Source organism: Camelus dromedarius, unplaced genomic scaffold, assembly GCF_036321535.1.
Source record: "Camelus dromedarius isolate mCamDro1 unplaced genomic scaffold, mCamDro1.pat HAP1_SCAFFOLD_114, whole genome shotgun sequence".
In the NCBI taxonomy this organism is placed as follows: Eukaryota; Metazoa; Chordata; class Mammalia; order Artiodactyla; family Camelidae; genus Camelus; species Camelus dromedarius.
The window spans coordinates 2,727,160-2,748,979 of record NW_026989787.1 but is presented as its reverse complement, the minus strand read 5'-3'; the positions used below and the strand labels follow the sequence as shown (position 1 = coordinate 2,748,979).

The 21,820-nt window shown below is 46.2% G+C and overlaps 2 long non-coding RNA genes across 2 annotated transcripts; both read left to right on the top strand.

Annotated features, from left to right (window-relative positions):
• Window positions 1-1,317: 1,317 nt before the first annotated feature.
• Window positions 1,318-2,371, top strand: LOC135320705 (uncharacterized). Its single transcript, XR_010379970.1, has 3 exons — window positions 1,318-1,431; window positions 1,790-1,916; window positions 2,318-2,371. It is a non-coding gene; the product is annotated as an uncharacterized LOC135320705 (long non-coding RNA).
• A 4,169-nt stretch (window positions 2,372-6,540) lies between these two features.
• LOC135320707 (uncharacterized) lies at window positions 6,541-19,882 on the top strand. Its single transcript, XR_010379973.1, has 3 exons — window positions 6,541-6,656; window positions 9,750-9,873; window positions 19,818-19,882. It is a non-coding gene; the product is annotated as an uncharacterized LOC135320707 (long non-coding RNA).
• Window positions 19,883-21,820: the final 1,938 nt, after the last annotated feature.

The window sequence follows — 21,820 nt, the reverse complement described above, 5'->3', positions numbered from 1 at the left end:
CCGAGTTAAGGTGCAAGTCAGTGCCCATCACTCAGGAGAGCCAGGCTGGACGGACCTCATTGCGGTGACTAGGCCGTCTGAGTTCACTTAATACTTTGTATGTTTGAAGGCCCTGGAGGGAGAAAAAGTGAAGGTTCTAGTACTTATTTTGTGTTTCCCATGTACCAGGTGCGGTAAGCAAGCCACTTCAGACAAGACCCAGAGCAACCACGTTAACAGGCCACGGAGCAAGTAGTGCAGTCAGGCCTCTGTGGTCCTGAAACCCGTGTCCCCATCGGCTCAGTAGTTACCAGTGGAAACTGGGGGTATTTATGGGACTCTGTGCTCCTGTAGGGGCTGGGATGTGTGTGTTTAAATCCACATCTTCAGAAACTCGGCTAGAACCACAGCCACTTATTGCACGGAGGCAGAGGAGGGGAGGATTCCAGCCTTTGTTCCAGCTCGTGTGGAGCTCAGAAATTTCTCCTTCTGTCCTGAAAACAACACCAGAGCTGAGGGAGCTGCAATCCCACTGTACTTCTTAGATCCCAGAAAAATGAGGGGAAAATCTGCTCCCAACACAGAGAGGCAGCCAGGCAGGCTTGGCGAGTCACAGCTCCCAGGGCAGAACCCGCTTTTGTAACAACCCCCAGGGCAGGCAGATTTAAAAGGTCCCTGAGGCCAGTGGAAGTCTCAGCGTGGGGAAGTCCGAGTGGGACAACTCCAGGGGGCCAGTCAGAGGGGCCCCCTGCTCTTTTTCATGCATTTTACCTCCAGGACCGTGTCCTGTTCTCAGAATGAAGGCCTCAGAGGATAACTCCTCATGCTTCCTGCCTGGAAAGGAGAAAATAACTCTATTGAAATATACCCAAAACATTCTGTTTCATTTGGGGAAGTTGTTTTTTGTTTGTTTGTTTTTTTAATGAGAAATTATTTTACCAGAGCCTAACCAACCTGGGAGAAGGGAAATCCCTTCTGTCTCACCCAAATTGGGATGGGGGGAAAGAGACACACTTGTGGAGGTCACAGCTCAGGGCACAGGCTCAATGAGAACTAATCACAGGACTACAGATGCCCTGCTCTGTCCTGCTCCCCCAACACCTTACCTCCATGTCAGTAGGGCCCCTGTGTAATAACAGGAATAAAACTAAAAGAAGTAAATGTCTCAGGAGTGTCAAGGGAAAACCCAAAGACAACGGGGAGATGAAAACAAGGACACACAGGCTGTTTTAGCCTCTCACACCAATAGCTGTAGCAAACTACACACAGCCCATCCCAGTAGATAAACAGAAAACCTCACAGAAGAAATTATTTATTTTGGTTCTCTTACCCAGTGCATTCCATGGTGCATCCTCGCCTAGAATTGAGTGGAAGCAAGTCCATCTCAGAAGGGACATAACTGAAGGGGGATGGCTTCCCAGACTCTGATGGGCAGAGAGAGCAGCAGCCTGGGTGAGAGCATGGTGAGGGGTGGGGTAGGGGGTGGGCTGCCTTCTTCCCCAAATAAGGAAACTTCCTGAGGCCAGCACAGGAGGGAGGGCCATGGGGTGGAAGCAGTCAGACTTCTTCCTGAGAACTGATGGGATGCCTCAAAGGGACCATTCAGGTACCAAAACTGGGCCGTGAGGGTGGGAGCCAGTCGGTCTGACTCAGAGCCCAGGACTGAGGTGGGCGTACAGCAGGCCGGTCTTACTTGGCTGGATCCATTTCACTTCTCCGAAGCCCTGTGTAAAACATGAAGCGTGGACGGCCTGGTGAGCACAGCTCTGCCCTCAAGACCTGTTCCAACTCCTCTCTTCCCGGAAAACAGCATCTCTGAGCCCGCCCTTGGTGACCTCAGAGAGATCACCCTAGTGGCCCAGGCTAGTGACCGGGAACATGTACCTTCCTGCAGCCAACCCCAGACGTCCACTGATGCATCATATACTGGCAAAGATGTGAGTTCCTGTGCATTGGTCTAACAGCAGAGACTCTGCCACAGGCCCAAGAGGTGGTGTGTGGGACATGCAGGGGTGCAGGAGTGTAGGCAGTGCAAAAGTGTAACTGGTGACAGGGGTGCAGGTGCTGTGGAGGGCGCAGGCAGTTCAGGGGATGCGGGGGTGCAGTGGTGCAGAAGTGCAGGCAGTGAAGAAGTGCAGATAGTGGCAGGGGTGCAGAGGTGCAGGGAGTGTAGGGATGCAGGGAGGTGCTCAGGCACGTGGCCAGGATTAGAAGGCAAGTGCACATCCTCGCAGTCAGCCTGACCCCGGGAGGCTAGTGCAATTGTTTGGGGCGGCGGAGGCGGCGGCGTGTGGGAGGCTGCGCTGGGAAGCAGGTCGATTTCTTCTCTTCCCTGCAGCCTGGCCTAGGGGGGCCTTGGCCGCTGGAGTTTCGCCAGATGTTGGACTCCAGGTAAGCTTGCTCCTGGGAGGTGGGGCGGTTAGGTCAGGCAGCAGCGGCAGCGACAGGGGGGCGGAGCGCGGCTGCCACTGGCGAACTGGTGGAATAGCTGCCTTCTCCCGGCTGCCGGGCCTGGGAGCAGCCTCTGATGCCCCTGGTCACCGTACACGCCTGTCCCACTCAGCTTGCTGAGTGGGGACGGTGCCATTAATGTGCGGGGCCCACGGGGTTAGGGAGGCTGCCGCGCGGAAGCCGGTCAGTTCGCTCAGCTCTCCCCCGCGGAGGAGCCAGGGGCGGCTTCTGCTGCCCTAGTGGCGGGACGCCGGTCTCCAGGTGAGCTTGCTCCTGGGAGGCGGCGGCGGCGGCTGCAGGGGGAGGGGGTCCGTTCCAGGGAGTTGCTCCATTTCTTCTCTCCCGCGCGGCCTGGCCTGAGGGCGACCTCTGCCGCCGGAGATTTGCCTGCGGTCCGACTCCAGGTGAGGTTGCACCTGGGAGATGGGTGCGGTGCAGTCAGGGGGCTAGTAAGGTGGTGGCTGCGGGGATAGGGAGGCTGCCCCGGGGGAGCTTGTGTATTAGCTCCCATGTCTGTGCTGCGTGGCCTGCAGGCGGCATCTGCTGCGCCAGGTCCCCGGACACCCCTGTCCCACTTTGCCTGCTGGGGGCGGGAGGCAGGGTAGTCAGGGTGCAGGGGTGGCGGGAGTCGGGGGCCTGCAGCGGGGGAGCGGGCCCATTTGCTCCCATCTTCCCCGCTGCTTGTCCTGGGGGCGGTCTGTTGCCCTGGGTTACGAGACACGTGTATCCTAGTCGGCCTGACCCCGGGAGGCGGGCGTGGTACGTTGGGGGTGGTGGCAGCAACGGCAGGTTTTCCCATGGAGCCGGTCCATTTGCTCCCATTTCCCCTCATGGTTTGCCCTGGGGGCGGTCCCTGTTGTCCCAAGTTCGCCGGACGTCCATCTCCAGGTCAGCCTCCTCCCTAGAGGAGGCCACCGTGAGTTCAGGGGGCAAGAGTGGTGGCTGCTGAGGGGGTAGGGGGCTGCCTTGGGGAGCTGGTGGTTTGGCTCCCGTCTCCCCGATGGCCTGGTGTGGGAGTGGCCTCTCCTGCCCCAGATCACCAGACACGCCTGTCCCATTCAGCCTGCTGGGGGAGGGGCGCCCTGGGTGGTGCCTTTAAGGTGCGGGGGTGGCGACTGCTGGGGTAGAAGACCTGCAGCGCGGAGCCTGTCAATTTGCTCTCCTCTTCCCCGCTGCCAATCCTGGGGGCGTCCTCTGCTGCCCAAGAAGCTGGATGCCCGTCTCCAGGTCAGCTTGCTCCTGGAACGCTGGCGCGATACAGTCGAGGGCAGAGGCAGCTGCGACGGCCGGCTGCCCCGCCTAATGGTTCCACATCTTCTCCTCTCCACTGACATGGCCTGGGGATGGTCTCTCCCGCTCAAGATTCGCCTGACACCCCACACCCTGTCAGGTTGCTCCTTGGAGGTGGGCTCAGTGAGATCAGGTGGTTGAGAGGAGAGAGGGGCTGCCCCTGGCGAGCTGGAGGATAAGCTCCCATCTCTCTGGAGGCCTGACGTGGCTGCCCCTCGTTCCCAGGTCACGCTTCTCCGGGTCATATTGCCCCGGGGTTGCGGTAGGTAGCGGGGGCGGCGGGGTGTTGGCGGGTTTATGGAGCCTGCCGCTTGGGAGCTGGTGGTTTAGCTCCCATCTCTTCCGCAGCTTGCCCTGGGGGCAGCCTCTTTTGCCCCTGGTCACAAAGCACAGTTTCCCTGACAGCTTACCCACCCGAGGTGGGCAGGATATGCTGAGGGGGCGGAGGCAGCTGCCAAGGCAGCGACGAAGGGGGCTGTCCCTGGCCAGCTGGTCAATTTGTTCCCATCTCAACCTTTGCTGCCCCAGTTTCTCAGAAAGCCCTTCTCCAGTTTATTCTTCTCCTGGGAGGTGGGCGCAGTGCATGCAGCCCAAGGTCTGGGCTCTCCCCTGGGGAGGGGCAGAACTCTTTTTCTCCTTTGTGTTTATTCTTCAGCGAAGTGGATACTGGACGCAATTCTTAATTCTGAGGAAGTGTAGCCTGTGTTACGGAAGAGCTGCTGGACAGTGAGGTTTCTGGGTGGGTTTTCACATCAGCTGATGCCCCAGGCAGGCAGGAAAGCTATTACTCAGAGCTTCTTAGTCTGGAGTTGGGGATGGCCCCACCATCCTCACCATGCTTTTTAAAAATGTGTTACTCCTCTCTTTTTCCTAGGTGACATTTTAGGTTATTGGGTCACAGATTGCTTACACACTCATCCCTGTTCTCAAATATCTTTTAAACTTGAGTGAAGTGATAAGTAGGGGAAGATGATTTACCGAAAGGTAAGAATACTTAAATTTGCATTAAAGCTACATTCTGTCAATCTTTCTCAAATGATTTTTCTCTGATTCTAAATCCACGACCTAGTGAATGTTGTACTCCTGTGTAAATCATTGATCTTCACATCACATTTGTTGAGTGGTCAACGAGATTTGTTAATTAGATTATTCCTGAAAGGAAGAGCTCAGGCTTTTGAGAATTCCTTGTCTGATGTCACCCAGGCAGTCACAGTAGAAGACAGAGCTGATATAAAAATCCCTCAGCTGCCTGAACTGCAAAGCTTCTGGAATTACTGATCCCTGAAATGCAGGTGACTCTTGATGATAATCTGGGGGATGGTTTATATGATCAGATTCTTCCAGTCCTGTAAATGGGTTCCGTGGCCACAGCCCCCGGAGAGCTGGTCATAAGGGCCATATCGTGAGGGGTTGGATGGGAAGGCAAGGTGTAAGAGCTGAAATCACTGAGATTCCACACTCGCTAAACACAGACTCCAGAGCCTAATTGTTGTCAGGTTCTGTTCTGGATTTGAGACTGTGTTCAGACATGATTCTTGCCCTTCAGGAATCACTGCCTGGGTGGAAGTAACCTTTACATAGATCTGGGGAGGATGGCAATTAAGTAGATGGGCTGTTATGGTTCTCAGTGTGCCCAGGCTCACTCTTCCAGGCACTTGTGGGACTAACGAGAGTCATCTTATTCACTCATTCACTAATTTATTATCCTTGAATTGATCATTCGTCCCACAGTAAGTGAAAGAAGGTATCAGGAAGCTGAGTTTTGTCCCCTCTCCTATCACTGATTGTATCTGTCAGTTGGGCGCCTTGCATATGCATTGTGAAATGGTGGTATTTCTTGCCCAATGGGGCTGCACTTTGAGTTCTGAGAATCAGGGGAGTCACGTGGGTAGGACAGCACCCTGACACACATGCCCCCCCCCACCCCGTGAGACAGCATTGTCGATGCTCAGGTGACCCGATGTAGACCGCGGTGCTAAACCTGAGCGTGTTCAGTGATCTTGGTGGCTATGAAAATACAGACTACCTGTCCCTACCTCTGGAGACTCTGAGGGTGTGCACACCAGAATTCTGCATTTTAAGAAGCATTTTAACTAATTCTGATGAAGATGATCTGAGTGTCCCACTGAGAATCACTGGTGTGCGAGGCACCAATATTGAGGATTCTCAGGGAGCGATGTCTTTTCAGGGTTGTCCAAGGGCCCTCACTTGAGACTTTTGCCTTGGGTTTAATTGTATGTGTTCAGAAGTGAAGTCTTTCACTTCCAGTGCTTGTCAGCATGCTCTGTGCAGGGATTTGCTCTCAGTAGATGGCAAAAACTATGATTCTTCAGGTCACCGAGCTAGAGTGTGAACGATATTTTATTTTGGTTTTCTTTATAGCAATGCAGAGTCTCCCGAGAACAGATTCAGACTGAACAGATTTGTGTCAGTCTTTGGAAGACCGCTGGTGCCCAAGGGGTTCTCTGACAGGGCAATGACGAATCTAGGTCCCACTTTCACTGCTACATCAATGAAGTGGACCGCTTGGACAAGGCCAAAGCTGGTATCCCAACCATAGCCCTTTACAGTGATATTCGGCTCCAGGAAGCCATCAGATGCAGCAGGTGGCCAGAGGAGGAGCCGAACAGGCTCATGAAATGTGACATCCCCAGCTTCATCAACACGGACCAGAACTCTTCCTTTGGGGAAGATGATCTCCTGATTTTCGAACCACCAATTGTTCTAGAAAATAAGCCAGTTGCCCAGACCTCACACAAAGACTTGAATTGAGAAACGTGCTTTGTCAGGTGTCTTTCTGAAGATATGAATTCTGTCTTTGTATTGCAGGAAGTCCTCTTTCACAAAATTGTATGTGTTTGTGTCTGAGAGAAAGAAATGGAGACAGACAGAAAGACGAAGAAGAAGACAGCCCCCTCAGAAGAGAGCTAGTTAAGGTGAGTTTTGTGCCATTAAAAAAATATTTGAGGTTTTGGGAGGAACAAAGTGTTTACACTGTCTCATTCTCCTCTTTGGAAACCTTCCCCACATACTCAGTGTCAGCGTCCTTGAACAGGGGTTGGCATGGTGCATTTTATCTGGTGCTGCCACTTCCACGCTCTGCCTTTAGCACGTTGCTTTGCCTCTCAGGGCTGCCACAATTTTAATTGTAAGGTGAGGAGTCTGGAGTAGATGATCCATCCCAGCTCTGCTGTTTTGCAAATTTCTGATTTCATATTTGGATGAGGCTGGGATACACCCAGAGCAGTATAAACCAGGCCCTACCTCCTGTCTCTTGCTGGGACATCCCTCAGGTCTGTGCCTTCTACTCAACCCTTTACTGAGCCCAGCTTTTGTCAGGAGCCCAAGTGCCTACCAGGATGGCAGGAGACTTGTCTCTCGTGGTCACGGTGGCCGACAATTCTATTGGTTGTGCTGAAACAGCTCTTCTGAGATCCTCCGGCCACCCTTGCTCAAACCTGAGGACAGCCCTACCGTTCCTTTCCTAGGAGGAGGATCAATCCATGGTGCATTTTATGACAATCCTGTCCCCAGGAATGCACGGAAGGTTATCAGCTGAGTGAGGGGAGGTGCCTCTGTGTCTCTGTGTCCCTGTATATCTGTCTGCTCACAGTGCCCTGCCACCGGCTACTGAACAAGAAAAGTGCTATTCACCATGCTGTGTGTTTTGCAGATGTGTAGGTGATGGTCTTGTGGCTCGTGTGTGGGCTTTGAGCTGGGATGGTGAAGGGCTTATAAATACCTCATCAACATGTATTCAAGGTGGCCTGGTGCCACTCAGATTTGATTCATGAAGGCATCAAGCCTGCACACTGGTTTGGAAACAACTTGGTTTTGATCAGTCACACTGCATGCATGACTCGCTGCTAATCTCTGGGTGGTTTTTTTCATTTTAGATTTATTCACCCAGTGTCTTGCTTAAGCTGAAAAATACTTTTATTTCACCAGAATATTCTTTGATTCTTTGTTTTCACACATCCAGTTTTTTAATTCCTTTAAAAATTGTTCTGTGTTTATAATGCCTCCTTATTTCTATCATCTCTAGGTTCCCAGTGGCCTGAGCCATGCACCAGATTTTATGTAGGAACTGTACCACCAAAAGAAATCCCCTCACCATAATATCTTTTGAGGAAAATATTATTCTTTAAGGCTCTAACACTAAATCGTAGAAGAAAGCATGGAACATTTCTTGTAGTTAATACATGTTCATGCAAAAAGAAATTTGATATTTTCATTGAAAAATGTTGATTTTAATAACTTTTACTAATGTGAATATTATTATTCATAATTTAAGTAACCAAATAAAACCACAGTTATTTATTATTAAGATTGAAAACTATTTACACAGTCTCTCAATTAGAAGACTGAAGTGTATTTAAAAGATGGAAAAATACCCATGATGACACCATCTTTTTTATTAACTAAATATCAAGAACTGTGCAGGGTTAAGATTTGACCCCCTGCAAGCTGCCAGGTTAGCATGAGGTAGTCTGTGGATGCTGCCAGAAGACAGGACACTCCCCCAGGGTCAGAGACAAAGGACTTCCTGCCAGCACAGCAGGCAGCCTGGGGTTCATGTTCATGTTGGTTCCTGAGCTCTTTTCCTATTGCCGTTGTAACAAAGGACCACAGACTCAGTGGCTTAAAGTAACACACATCCATTGTCTCACTGTTCTAGGGTGCAGAAATGCAAAGTCAATGTCAGTGGGCTAAAACCAACGTGTGGCCAAGGCTACGTTCCACACTGAGGCTCTTGGGAGGGATTCATCTTACTATCTTTCCAAGCTTGCAGAGGTGCTCACACTCCTTGGCCCAGGGCCCTGTGTCACTGTGACTTCTGCTGCCACATCACATCTCTGTCTCTGACCAATCTGCCTCTCTCCTCTAAGGACCTCCTTGATGATGTTTGCTTTCCCACAGTGATCTGCCATCACAAGGTCCTTGACAGTCACATCTGCAGAGTCCCTTTTGCCATGCACAGTGACATTCCTAGGTTCTAGGGATCAGACCGTGGACATATTGGGGGCCATTATTCTACCGAGTTCTTCCCTTTGGCCCCACTGGTTCTTGTCCATCCCACATGCAAAATGCATCCACCTCATCCCAACACCCTCCAGAGTCTCATTTACTACAACATCAACTCAAAGTCCAACATGTAGTCTAACTATTATCAGCTCAAAAGCCTAAATATTTTCATCCTCATCACCTAAGTCAGGCATGATTGAGACCCTGGGTGTCATCTTCTCTGCTCAAAATCCTGCAATGGCTTCTCATTTCACTCAGTGAAGAAGCGAGAGTCCTTATGGTGACCTTACAGCTTTCCTCCCCCTCCCCAAGCTGAGCTCATCTCCGGTTTTCTCCCTGGCTCACTCCGCTCCAGGCACACTGGCCTCCCTGCTGTCCCTTGGGGATATCAGACATGCACCCACAGGCCTGTTGCCCTGGCCGGTCTCTGTCCAACTCATATGCTGAAGTCCTAAACCCTAGGACTACAGAACATGACCCCATTTGGAAATAGGGTTGTTGCAGATGTCATTGGTTAAGAAGAGGTCATTAGGGTGGGCCCTAATCCAGTATGACTTGTGTCCTGATAAAAAGGGGCAATGTGGACAGAGAGACACGTGTACATGGGAGATGACGTGATGAGATGTGGAGAGAAGACGGTCGTCTCCAAGCCAAGGAGAGAGGCCTGGACCAGCCTCTCCCTCCCAGCCCTCAGGAGGAGCCTGCCCTGCTGACACCCTGCCTGCAGACTCCCCGCACCCAGGGCTGTGAGACAGTGAGCCTCTGTGGTTCACATCACCCAGTGTGCGGTGCTGTGTTAGATGGAGCTCAGCAACTAGCACCCCGTTCTCAAGGTCCTCAGTGAGGCCAGCTCTGGCCATCTCATTTTAACCTGGAAACTGCCTTCCCCTTGTCTCTGCCCCAGAAACCCCCTCTCCCTGATCATATTATTTCTATCATCTTCTAGAATACCATATATTTCACATGACTGTCACGACTGTAGTTTATGTTCTGCTCCTCCTCAGTCCTACAGGACAAGGATCCTTATTTGTTCACTGAAGGACCTCAGGTGGCTTGACCTGTACCCGTGGCACAGCAGTCAATACAAATTGGCCGGATGGAAGGAGGGATCGTTCCTTTCATTCACAGGTGAGTGAACGAAGATTCTGGGGGACTGAGAGTTTCGCTCAGGCACAGAGCTGGTAAGTGTCAGGCCAAGGTGGGTTTCAGGTACCTATGAACCTGAGGGAGGCTTGAGTGATTCCCTTTCCATTGATTAGTATTTCTCAGGTGTCTCTTTTTCTGGCTGTAACTTTTGACTTCTTTCTGTTATTCTTCTAAGCTTTCAACCAGTTTTAAGTTTTAATTCTGCTTTGTCTCAGGTAAACAAATGAAATCTGTAAACCTTTTAACTCATTATTTATTTCATCTAAATACATTGTGATTAGTGATGATGTTTTATTTCTGGCATTTTGTTTTGTGAATTCTATTTGCTTTGCTCTGCTTTTCTCCTGCCTGTTATATACCTTGCAGTCATGGTTAAGAGCATGGCGTCTAGAGACAGCCTATCCGGGCTTGGTTCCCTCCCTCGCTAACCATGTAACCAGTGTATGTAATCCCTTTGAGACTCACTTTCTTCATGTACAAAAAGTGGTACTATCCGCCTCAAAGACTGTGAGCATTAAGTGATAAAATAGATGAAGAACTTAGAATAGTGACCGGCCTATTTTGCGTTCTTCATTTTGACTTCTTTATTTTTATTCTCTTTTTAAACAATTACTTTAGAGATTACTGTTGAATTTTAATGAACACCCTAGATATTGAAGATTAAAATGTTACTTAACCCATTCATTGAATTTTATATACCAAATGATATCTGTATTTTGTTTCCATAAATTCTGTTTGGTTCTTTAAAAATTGATCTGTTTTCTTTTTCATGATGTCCTGATTGTTCATTATGTTATATAAGATTCATTTTATCTTTTAATGATTCATTCATACTTCTTTTATGCTCTCTCTTAGATTGTTTCATAATTTTAGGCTCTGGAATATTAATCATCTTGTGTTTTATGGTTAGATCTTTCTTCCTAGTGGCACTGATTTCCTTCTGTTTTTAGTTGTGTGTCTGTGTGTGTGTAGAGTTGTGGGAGCTTCTCTATAGTGAGTACATTTTTTTTCCTATGATTGTCCCTTACATCTTGGTTTTTAAAGTTTCCCTAGAGAACAATTTTGTGTTGCTTATCCTAAGGCTCCAGGTGATATGATCAACCTTGAATTATTATATTTTTTGGTTTGGGAATTCCGGAATCTTCAGTGGAGTATAAATTAGGATTCCACATTCATATAAAGCAGGGGCGTGGAGATTAGATTTTTTTAAGGGAGACTTTGTTTTTCCCTAGAGAACAGGTTGTTTCACCCCTTTCCTGTGTGCACATGTGGAGAACTTTGAGTCTCCCTTTCAGTGAAGAGGCAAGTCTTCCAATACGTCTTATGCAGAGGTTTCTATAAAGGAAGACTCTTCTACATCTGGTATGGACTCTGTTTCCTAAATGGACATTGTATCCCTATTTATGTGCAGATGAAAACCCCTTCCCTCCAGGGTGCAGTGGCATCAGCTCACAAGATTACCATTTTGGCGTTAAGTGTCCTCTTTGTATTGTCACCTGGGAACTTCTCTCTCCATAGTTAGCTCTGTGTTACTTTTGTTGTATTTTATCCGGCATTACTGAAAGTTTTACTTAAAAGGGATCCTAATTAGCTCTGTTTACCTGTTTCCAGAGCTGAAAGCTTCAGTTCTAGAGTATCTGTTTGATTTTTCTTAAAAATACATTCCAGTATATTTCTCTGGTGAAAGTCTTGACCCTGTTATATATTCTCCCATCATTTCCTTATTTTCTTGAATGTATTAAAAGTATTTTATAGCCTTTATTGGTAACTCTGATGCCTACATCACCTGGGGTTTGCATCCTTTGTCTAATATTTATTATTCTCATTTTATCCATCATATAGTCTTGACATGTTGCATGTCTAGAAATTCTTTATTACATGGCAGACATTGCAAATGAAAAATCCATATCTTATCTTCCGTAAGAGGTTTTCTACCTTCCCGTTAGGCAGACAGGGTGAGGGACTGATCATCTCACTCCAATCAGGCCCTGAGTTGTGTCAGGACAGAAGTGCCTTTTTTCTTAAGACAGCTTTGAGGTATACTTGGCAAAATAATTTTCACACATTTAAAATGTACAACTTAATACATTTTGACATAAGTATATCCCCAAAAAACCATGACCACATTCAAGACAGTGAATATACCCATCACCACAAAACTCTTCTCCTGCATTTTGTTGTCCCTCCCTCCCTCCCCATCTATTCCCCTGGAAACCATTGATCTGCTTTCTATCACAACATACTGGTTTGCATTTTCAAGATCATTGTATGAATGGATTCATGCAGTATCTACTCTATGTTGTCTGACTTCTTTCATTCAGTGTAATTATTTTCAGAGTCATCTGTGTTCCTGTATTAATAGCTTATTTTTCTTATAGCAGAGTATTGCTTAGTGCTGAGTTTTTCCTGAATAGTTTATTGTGAGCAGTGTTTGGATAGACCATCCTTTGTTTCTTCATTTACTTCTTGATGGATGCATGGGTTGTTTACAACTTGAGCTATTATAAATAATATTGCAGTGAATATTTGGTTACAAATCCTTGTATGGACATATGCTTTTATTTTCTAAAGCATCAGATGAGGAATGTCTGGCTTATATGGCAGATTGGTGTTTACCATTTTTAAAGAAACTGTTAAACAGTTTTCCAAAATGATTGTGCTATTGTAAATTCCTCGTGGTGTGTATCAGTTCTGGTTGCTCTATTTCCTTGCCAGCACTTTGTAAGTTCGGTCTTTCTAATCGTATACATTCTAGTATGTGTGTGTACTACTATCTCACTGTGGTTTTTAAAAGCATTTCTCTAATGACTAATGGCATCTTTAATCAGCATATTTTCATATGCTTATTATCCATCTGGATATCTTTACTGAAGTGTGTTTTCTGGCCTCATTCATTCATTCAGGTGTTTGCATTATTATTGAGTTTTGAAAACTTTTTATTCTGGATCAGACACAAAGAAAGACCTTTACCAGATATATGATTTGCAAATAGCTTCTGTCTATGGCTTGTCTTTTCATTTGCTTTGCAGTGTTTAGAAGAGCTTTGAAGAGTCTTCATTTTTGTAAAGTTCACTCTATCAGTTACTTTTTTTAAAATAGATTATACTTTTGGTGTCATAGCAAAGAAATATTTGCCAAACCCAAGATCATAAAGCTTAAGCCTATGCTTTTTCTCCTAGCTGTTTTATAGTTTTAGATTTCCTATTAAGATCTATGATCCACTTAGAGTTAATTTTTGTATAATTTGTGAGGTGTGGATCAAAGTTCATTTTTTTTTTTTTGCATATCACTATCTAACAATTCCAGCACTACTTGTAGAAAAGATCCTTTTCTCCACTGCATCCTTTTGAGAATCAATTGTCTATATAAGTGTTTGTTTAGTTCTGAACTTTCTATTCGGTTCCATTATTCTATTTCCCTGTTTTACACCAACACCATACTTTCTGATTACTGTAGCTTTATAAAAAAAAGTCTGAAAATCAGATAGTGTAAGTCTTCCAAATTTGTTTTTCTTGTTCAAAGTTGTTTTGGATATTTGGGATCCTTTGCATTTTTATATGAATTTTAGACTCAGTTTTTAAATTCCTTACATCCTCTTCTGCCAAAATTCCACCCATGTCTTTGGCCATCTCCAAAGCCACATTTTCTGAAGAGGTCTCTCTAGATCCCAGGTGAAAGTAATTACTCTTTCATCTGTGCTCCATTCACATTTCATAATATTTGATTACACTTATTCATATTTGGCTTTATGCACTTCTCTGATCTTTCCTGCCATATAGTAAACCTCTCAAGATTAGGAATCTTGACTTGGTTCCCTCTGTCTGCTGAGAAAACTAGTTCTATGCTTTGCCAGGAGTGAGCCCTGCAGTAAGAGGTATCTGCAGCACACATCTATCTCATTGCTTGCATATTGTCAAACAATCCTGCAGATTTAGAATTGTTTATTGATTGTTGTCTCCAAGACGGCTCAGTCTTTTTTATTTCTATTACTACTGCTGCAGTTTCAAAGAACAATGGGCTAATTATTTTCCAAATATGAAAACATACTGTAATTGAGTTGTGATGCAAATTATGTGCTGCTGTGTCTTAAAAGCCTGCTTAGTGTTCACAGGCTCCTTCACTCATGGAACTTTTGGGAGAATGACATATCCTTAAAGATAGCACTGCTGACTTTGGTGAACTGAGCAGCAGTATCTGAACTCACTCCTGCTGTTTTTCCAGTGTCCCCTCTAGCCTTCCTCCAGCCCTCCATGCCCGAACCTGCAGTTCTGCCTTCGAAAAGCCTATTACTTCTCAGGAAGACTTCCCTATGAAACATAATCATATCCTTCTTGTGGGGACATTCAGTCCAGTGACCTGACAGCAGGGGAAAATGTTTAGTCTGCTCTTGGTAGAGCCTAAACTCTTCCATACTTATTAGAAGCAAATCCAATGAGGAAACTGTGTTGGCATCTAACAAATCAGCATAAATGTCTGATGAGGAAGATCAGCTTCCCCATCCCACTCAGGCGTCATGTTGGTGTGACACTCACAGTGGCTAACATTTTCTCCTGTGTGCAATGTAAGTTTCAAGATATTATGAATGGCTTTTTGTTTTTCTTCCTTGGTCTTTCCACATTTACTGTGTCTGGTGAGATTATATGAATCCTGCTTATTTTCAGCCCAGCACTTACCCTTTTTAAAGGATCACGTGTTTAAAAGGCTAGTGGACAATTTGTTAGAAGATAGAAGTCCTTAGATTTTGGTCCTAGAGTTGAATCTTGGTTAGGGGTGAATGAAAATTCCCATTAAAATTTTAAATTCATTGTTACAAAGTTTTAAAAATAGTTAAATATTAGCCAATTCCATTAAACACTTTAGCTGTTATTTACTTTTAAGCCTGTTTCTGGGGCAATTTTGCAATGATTCCCTCCCTTTGTTGATTCCCTCTTTGTCAGAATCCTTGAGAGGCCCCTGTCATCACTGTCAGTATCATCATCATCATCATCATCATCATGTCACTGATTCCTCTGGAAGATTCTAGGAAAATAAACAGATGGGTGGGGTTATGTGTAGGTCAGTGTGTGCATATACAATAAGAACATTTATCAGACATTAGATGCAAGATATCCATTTTATTTAGAGAAGAATGTGGTCATGAAATCCTGATGTGGTTAATGAAGGAAGCAGTGCGAACAGGATAGTCAGTGGAAAGGAGGAGGAAGTGAGTGAAGAGGGGAGCATAGATCCTTGGTTAGCCGATCATCAAATTGGTGTGAATGAGGGGAGTGTGGTGGCAGAATCATGTTCCTCCCCCGCCACAGGTTAGCCAACAGTGACATGTTTCTGTACATGGCAAAAGGGATGACAGATATATTAGGAGAAATATCTTAGAGGATTTCTGTATTCTAAATTCTCTATTAGCCTTTTAAACCCATGATATATTATTAAAGTTTAGTGGAGGGCCACAAATAAAAAGGATTCATATAATCTCACCACACAGACTGAAGGTAGAATGACTAAGGAAGAAAAACAAAAAGTCATTCATAAGTGCCTTGAACCTTAAATTGCTCATAGGAGGAAATGTCACACAAGGTGAGTGTCACAGCCACATACATAATGCCTGAATGGGAGGGGAGAAGGGGATCCTGAGATGAGACAATAGGGTGAGTAGCCTGGATTGTCCAGGTGGGCCCAATGTAATCACAGGGGTCTTTAAAATGGAGGACATAGCCCAGCTGAGTTTAAAATCAGAGGGAGGTGTAGCTATGGAGCAGTGTTCAGAAAGGCTGCTGGCCATGAAAATGGAGGAAGTCATGGGACACAAGCTAAGGAAGGTGGGTGACCTCTGGAAACTGGAAAAAAAATGAGGAGACATTCTCTTCTAGATCCTCTAGAAGGAAGGAACCCTGCTGGCAACTTGAATTTAGCTCAATGAGAACTGTGTTGGATCTCTGACCTCCACAGCCATAAGGTGATAAATCTGTGCTGGTTTAAGCTGTTAAGCTTATGGAAGTTTGTTACAGTGGTAATAGAAAAATAACATAGTGAGCGGTAGTGTAAGGGATTAAAGTTCTAGGCTGGGGTGTGGAGAGGATTCTGACATTTACACCTAAAAAACAACCAGGTGCAGTGGGAAGGTGTTTTAAGGAGGAAGACCTACCTGGCAGGGCTGTTAATAGGACTGTTTGGTGTGAGGAGAGCATTGGAGTAGAGGAATCAATTAAATCTCTACCAGAAAAATAAGGAATAAAATATAACAGTGCTTCAGTGTTAGTGGATGCAGGAATGGAAATGGGCAGAGAGATATAATCATTACTTTGAAATTAGCTACAGATTTGATGATTGCATGTTGGGGAGAGTTAGCCGATGTGTGGACTGAATGTTTGCATCCCCTCAAAATCCATATGTCAAAACCCCATCTCCCAGGGTGATGGTATTGGGAGGCTGGGCCTTTGGGTATTGATTACTAGGATAAAATAAGGTCATGAGAGTAGAGCCCTCATGAATGGGATTAGTGCCATTATAAAGGACCCCAGATTGCTTGCTTCTCTCTGGCCCATGAAGATAGTGGGAAGACAGCCATCTTCGAGACATGAAGGCTATCATCTCCCAGATGCATTGACCTCAGCCTCCAAAACTTAAGGAACATGCTGGTTGTTTAAGCCACCCGGCCCATGGTAATTTGTTACAGCATCCCAGACTGACGAAGACAGTGGAGAATGCCTCTGAGTTTTACACTGATTGCCTGGAGAATGCTGAAACCCAGGGAAGTGGGCAGCACAGACGTTTACTCATTTAATCCTGGCAACACAGTACGAGATAGAGTCTACATATTCCTCGCTATTTAAAAGGGAAGGAAAAAGAGGCACAAATAACAACAACAACAACAACAACAACAACAACAATAATTTTTCCAAGATTCACACAGAATCCCCTGGAGGCAGAGTGAGAATTTATACTCAGGCAGGCTGACCCCAGAGCCCCTGCTCATAACTACTAAGTCAGATCACCTTGCTTATGTGGATCAATTTTTTTTCAAGTGTGATATGAGGGTACTGTGTCCAGTAACTTATAATTTCAAAATAACTCACTGTAAGGGAAACATTAGTCGCAGGCATTGCAAACCACAGAAAGCTAGACATACAAAAATAACTCGTTAGGGCAAGATAACCAATAATGTTTTTAAATATTATACTTGCTGTACCTTTGCAATAAAATGTGTATTTATAGTTCTGTCTGGCTACAGAATAACTTCATAATTCTGAATGTGGATGGTGGCTCCCATGGTGGACAGCACGGGCCTAGAGAATTTAAGTGACTTGTCCAGCCTCGCCCAGGAAGCTAGTGGTGGGATCAGAGCTATAGGTTGGGACTTTTCCTTCCTATCCAACAAGTCCCTCATGGAGGCTTAGAAGCTTCTCCTTTGGTGCCAGCTGTCTATCCGTACTTATGACACCTTGTCAGGTGTCCCAGCCTGCTCCTGAACATAAGCCAGTAACAACATCTGCTCTTTTCTGGCCAGGTAATACATTCTAGCAACTTCCGTTGACTTCTTGGCAGCAGTTTTTACCTGGAAGGGCAGTGGCTAGAGATGCAAATGTGTCCACATGACACGGTTTTCATAAACATAGAAGGAGTTGTCAAGAGAAGAAAACGTCAGGAAGACGAGTGGAAGCAGGTCATTTAATATACCAAATGGGTACTTTCAATGTATGTTTGTGTTTCCAAGTCCAGACTTGTTCTGCTCGTGCATTACAGGACAATAAATCGGGAGACCAGGTTTTGGGGCAAGAATTAGTGACTTTAATTTGGAAACCCAGCTAAGAAGTTGGAAGTCTAATGTCCTGGAAAACCATTCCCCAAAGTCAGAATTCAGGCTCTTTTTATATTAAAAAGGGGAAGCAGGAATGCTTGGTTGTTGCAAACTTGGTTTATGAATTCTTTGTTGTTAGAGTCTTTTGTTCTTGAAGCTCTTCGCCTGGGTCAGATCCGTGTAAACCTTCAACAAACAAATGTTATTTTCTATTCTGTAACATGTTATCTTTATATGAATGGAAAAGTGTTAATATCATTCAAAGTCAGAGCCTTGAGAATAGGGTCTCCTGTATATTTCAGGTTCTAGGCAACATTGTTTTACAAAAGGTGCAGAACCAACAAGACTAAACCTAGTAAACAGGGCACAGGGTTAAACTCAAAAGAACAGATCTAACATGGAGTCAGATTTGTTCTTTCCTATTTCAGTAGTGGCATGGAGAAGGCACTTTGGGCAGCTTGTTGTAGGGTCCTGGAGGCTTTCTCTCTCAGCTTCTGGGCACCTCTATTGCAAACCCTTCATAGCTGTCTGGCCTGCTGGAAAACCAATCCGACTGTTTTGCCCGGAAGATGCGTTCTGTTTATAACTCATTTCTACTCCTTGGAAAACAACTCAAGAAAAACTCGGTTTTCCACCAGCGTTGGGCAGGGGTGAGGGATAGTGTGTCATTATTTTATAAAATAAAAATTAAAATTAAAATTAAAATAATAATAAAAATAATAAAAGAAGTATTAATACAGCACTGGGCACATAGGAGAGAGTCAATAAATATATCCTGGCTTAAATTAAAAGTGATGGCTCAGTGAGTCTATGGCTGCTCTATTTGCTGAGCTTGTTACTCCTTCGCTCCATTACAATTTTTTTAACTGAAAAAGAAATACACGCATATGGTTAAAAATATTCAAACAGAGCACAAAAATACACAAGTGAAAGAAGTTTTCCCTCACCCTCTGTTCTTTCAGCCCTCCCTGGAGATGCCACTGTTTATTATCCTTCGTGTGCTTTTCCAGATAGGCTATGCACATTCCCACCTATGTATGTAAATTCCTTTAAACTTTTACTTATTTTTAACTTAAAGGGTTTAAATCCTCAAGTGCCTTCTGCCCGGGTAATAGAAAAGAACAAAATTGACTCCATACTAGATCTGTTCCTTTGACTTTAACCATATCTCTGTCTGCCATAGGCTTCATCTTGCTTGTGAAACAGTGTTGCCTAGAGCCTGAAATATACAGGAGAACCTATTCTGAAGGCTCTGACCTTTAAGGATATTTATCACTTTTCCATTCATTTAAAGATAACAAGTTGCAGAAAAGAAAATAACGTCTGTTTTGCTGGAGGTTTACAGAGATTTGACTCAGGCAGATAGCTGCAAGAACAAAGGTTTCTAACAAAAAACAATTCCTACACCAAGAAGTTTGCTACAACCAAGCACGTAGGAAAGGAGCCTGAATTCTGACTTGGGGAGATGGTTTTCCAGGACATTTGTTTGCCATCAAGGTCTACAGAAACTTGCTATTCCATGCCCCAACACCTGGTCTCTGAACTTATTGGCCTGTCCTGCACTGAGGAGAATGAATTTGGACTCGGTAACACTCCTATCTACCTAGCAAGCTGGGCACTGGATCTGAGGACAGCTCTCCCACACCCAGGGAACTACTGTGAGCCCTTGATGGTTCCACTAGGGTGGGGTATGGTTTACTCAGGAGGGATGGGGACTATGCACCAACACTCAGGCAGTCTGCTCTGTCTGGGGCTCTGATCTTGTACCTCACGCTCCCCACCAGCCCAACACCTGGAACAGTGGAGCTAAGACAGAGATCTTGCCTGCCTGTTTCCCAGCGTGTAAGAGGGGAATATGTACTCTTCCCAAGGTAGTTCTGAGCGACAACACCTTCGAGTGCTTGGTTCCCAGAGCAACAGGAAACCCAGCTCCGCGTGGGGGCAACGGGTGTGATCCCGTAGGGGTTCTGCAGAGGCTTCGGCTGGAGGGCTGGGCCAGGGAGGGAAAATTTGAGCTGCGGGCCTTGAAGTGTTAGAGAAGGGTACAGAGGCAGGTCTGACTTCTGTTTCAGGATGCCCCCAGAGGTAAACCTTTTTCTCTCCATCTCTGCTACTCCCCTCCCCTCTCCAGATCCCTCCCTTCTCTCTGCACTTCCTGTCCATCTGTCTCCCTCCACTTTTCCCCTCCTCCTCTCCTCCTCCCATCTTCTCCATCCCTCACTTCCGCAGCTTCTCTCACAGAACCTAGAGGATCGCTGGCCCTCCTGCGCATGCGCAGTCAGTGCCAGGTGGACCGCGGGTTGGAAGCTCCAGCTCCGAGCCGGGGATCGGCCCCAAAGTCTTCTCAGCTTTATCGCCCGGTAAGCCTTTAGCTCCTGCCCCGGGGCCGGGGCCTCCGGCTGTGGAAGTGCAAGGTGGGGGGTTCACGGGAAAGCTTCAGGCGGCTGCGGGAGGGCGGTCCATGTGTCACAGCCCGTGAGGGCACGAGTCAGCATGTGTTCAGCTTTATTGCTCGGGCCAGGCCCCTCTGCCCGCGACACCTGCCCAGCGCCCCGGCCACACCTGTCAAGGGCCAGGTGTGCACCTGCCACCTCTTGCCCCCGCCGGTCTCCCCTCAGTCTGCGGCTGGCGTCCCCTTCCCCTCTCCCGCCCGTGAGTCCTCTCCTCCCCGGCTTCCTCTCCTCAGCCGCCGGCCCATCCCAGTCCCTGGGCGGGCTGTGTCCCGGGATGGCGGTGTCTGCGGACCCGGACGGGGCAGCTGGGGCTGGGGCTGGCCTCCGAGCGGGGCTGCAGCCTGCGTCCCCAATCCCCCGCTTTCCCTGCCCCGTGACCCCTGGGCTGCCCTCCTCTCCCTTTCCCACTCCCTCAGGACCAGCTCAGTGGTGTGGGCACTGCTCCCCGGGCTGACAGCCTCCGGCCATAAAGCCCAGCTTCTTCTGGTGAAGTCTGCAAAAGGGAGCGTCAGTGCTGAGGGAGCTTCTGTCACCTCCCTCAGTGTTTCTGCCCCAGGTAATTTCCTTGAACACTTTCAGGTGTCATGATGGCGGTGCTTGATGATGTCACGTGTTTTTATAGTGAGAGGGATTACAGTGTTGAAAGCAGGGCTTGGTTCAGTTAAAAACGAGCTGAAGGCATGAGTATGTGACATCCTCCAGGCTTCCCTCTCCCAGCGTGAAACATGTGACCGTCGATTTTAGAAAGATAGTTACAGTCCCTAACTAGCCCAGCCCAGCTTGTGTGTGTTAACAAGGAACAGCACCACCAGAGGCGTTGGAGACCTAGGGACATTGCAGTCCTAAAGAGCTCCTGGCACAGTTTGGTTTGTTTTGGTTTTTTCTTTTTCTTAAATTGTGCAGCGGACTAGTTGCATAGAGGGGAAAATAATTGTCAAGAAATTATTTTTCATATAACAGCTTTATTGTGATATTGTTCACACACCTTGAAGTCCATCCATTTAAATGGTACAATTCAGCAGCTTTTAGCATATTCACAGTGCTGCAACCATTATTATTCCAGAGCGTTTTCGTCACTTCAGAAAGAACAGTGGAAATCAATGACCTATCCACCCTTACCCAGTGGTGGTTCTAAAGAAGTTTCTTGGTTGTTCCTGACCATAAATTAACTTGCTACATTCCATGAAATATCTGGTAGGAATTCTAATCAGAATTGCATTAAATATGTCTATCAAAACAGGAAGAATTAATGTCTTTATGGCATAAACTTCTTCTAACCATGAATATATCTGAGACCCTATCTTTTCATCTGTCCAGAGCCTGGCCCATGGGAAGTCCTCACTAATTTTTGGGCTTGTGAATGATGAGATTCTATACATCATTAGTTGCTACTGTTGCCTTTCACAGGAGAGAAAAGTAACCTCAGTGAAGCCAAGTGACCCTCTGATGGTCATAAAGGGTGACAGTCAGTGCTGGAGTGATACAGTGGACTTGCTGCTTGCAGCCAGAATTCTCCACCACTTACAGCTACGGGGATTACAGTGTTCTTTTATTTTTTTAAAGACTTGCTTTTATTTTTCTAATTATTTTTTATTGAAGTGTAGTTAACTTACAATGTTAGTTTCAGTTGTACAGCAGAGATTCAGTTATAAACATATGCATATATATATAAATACGTTTT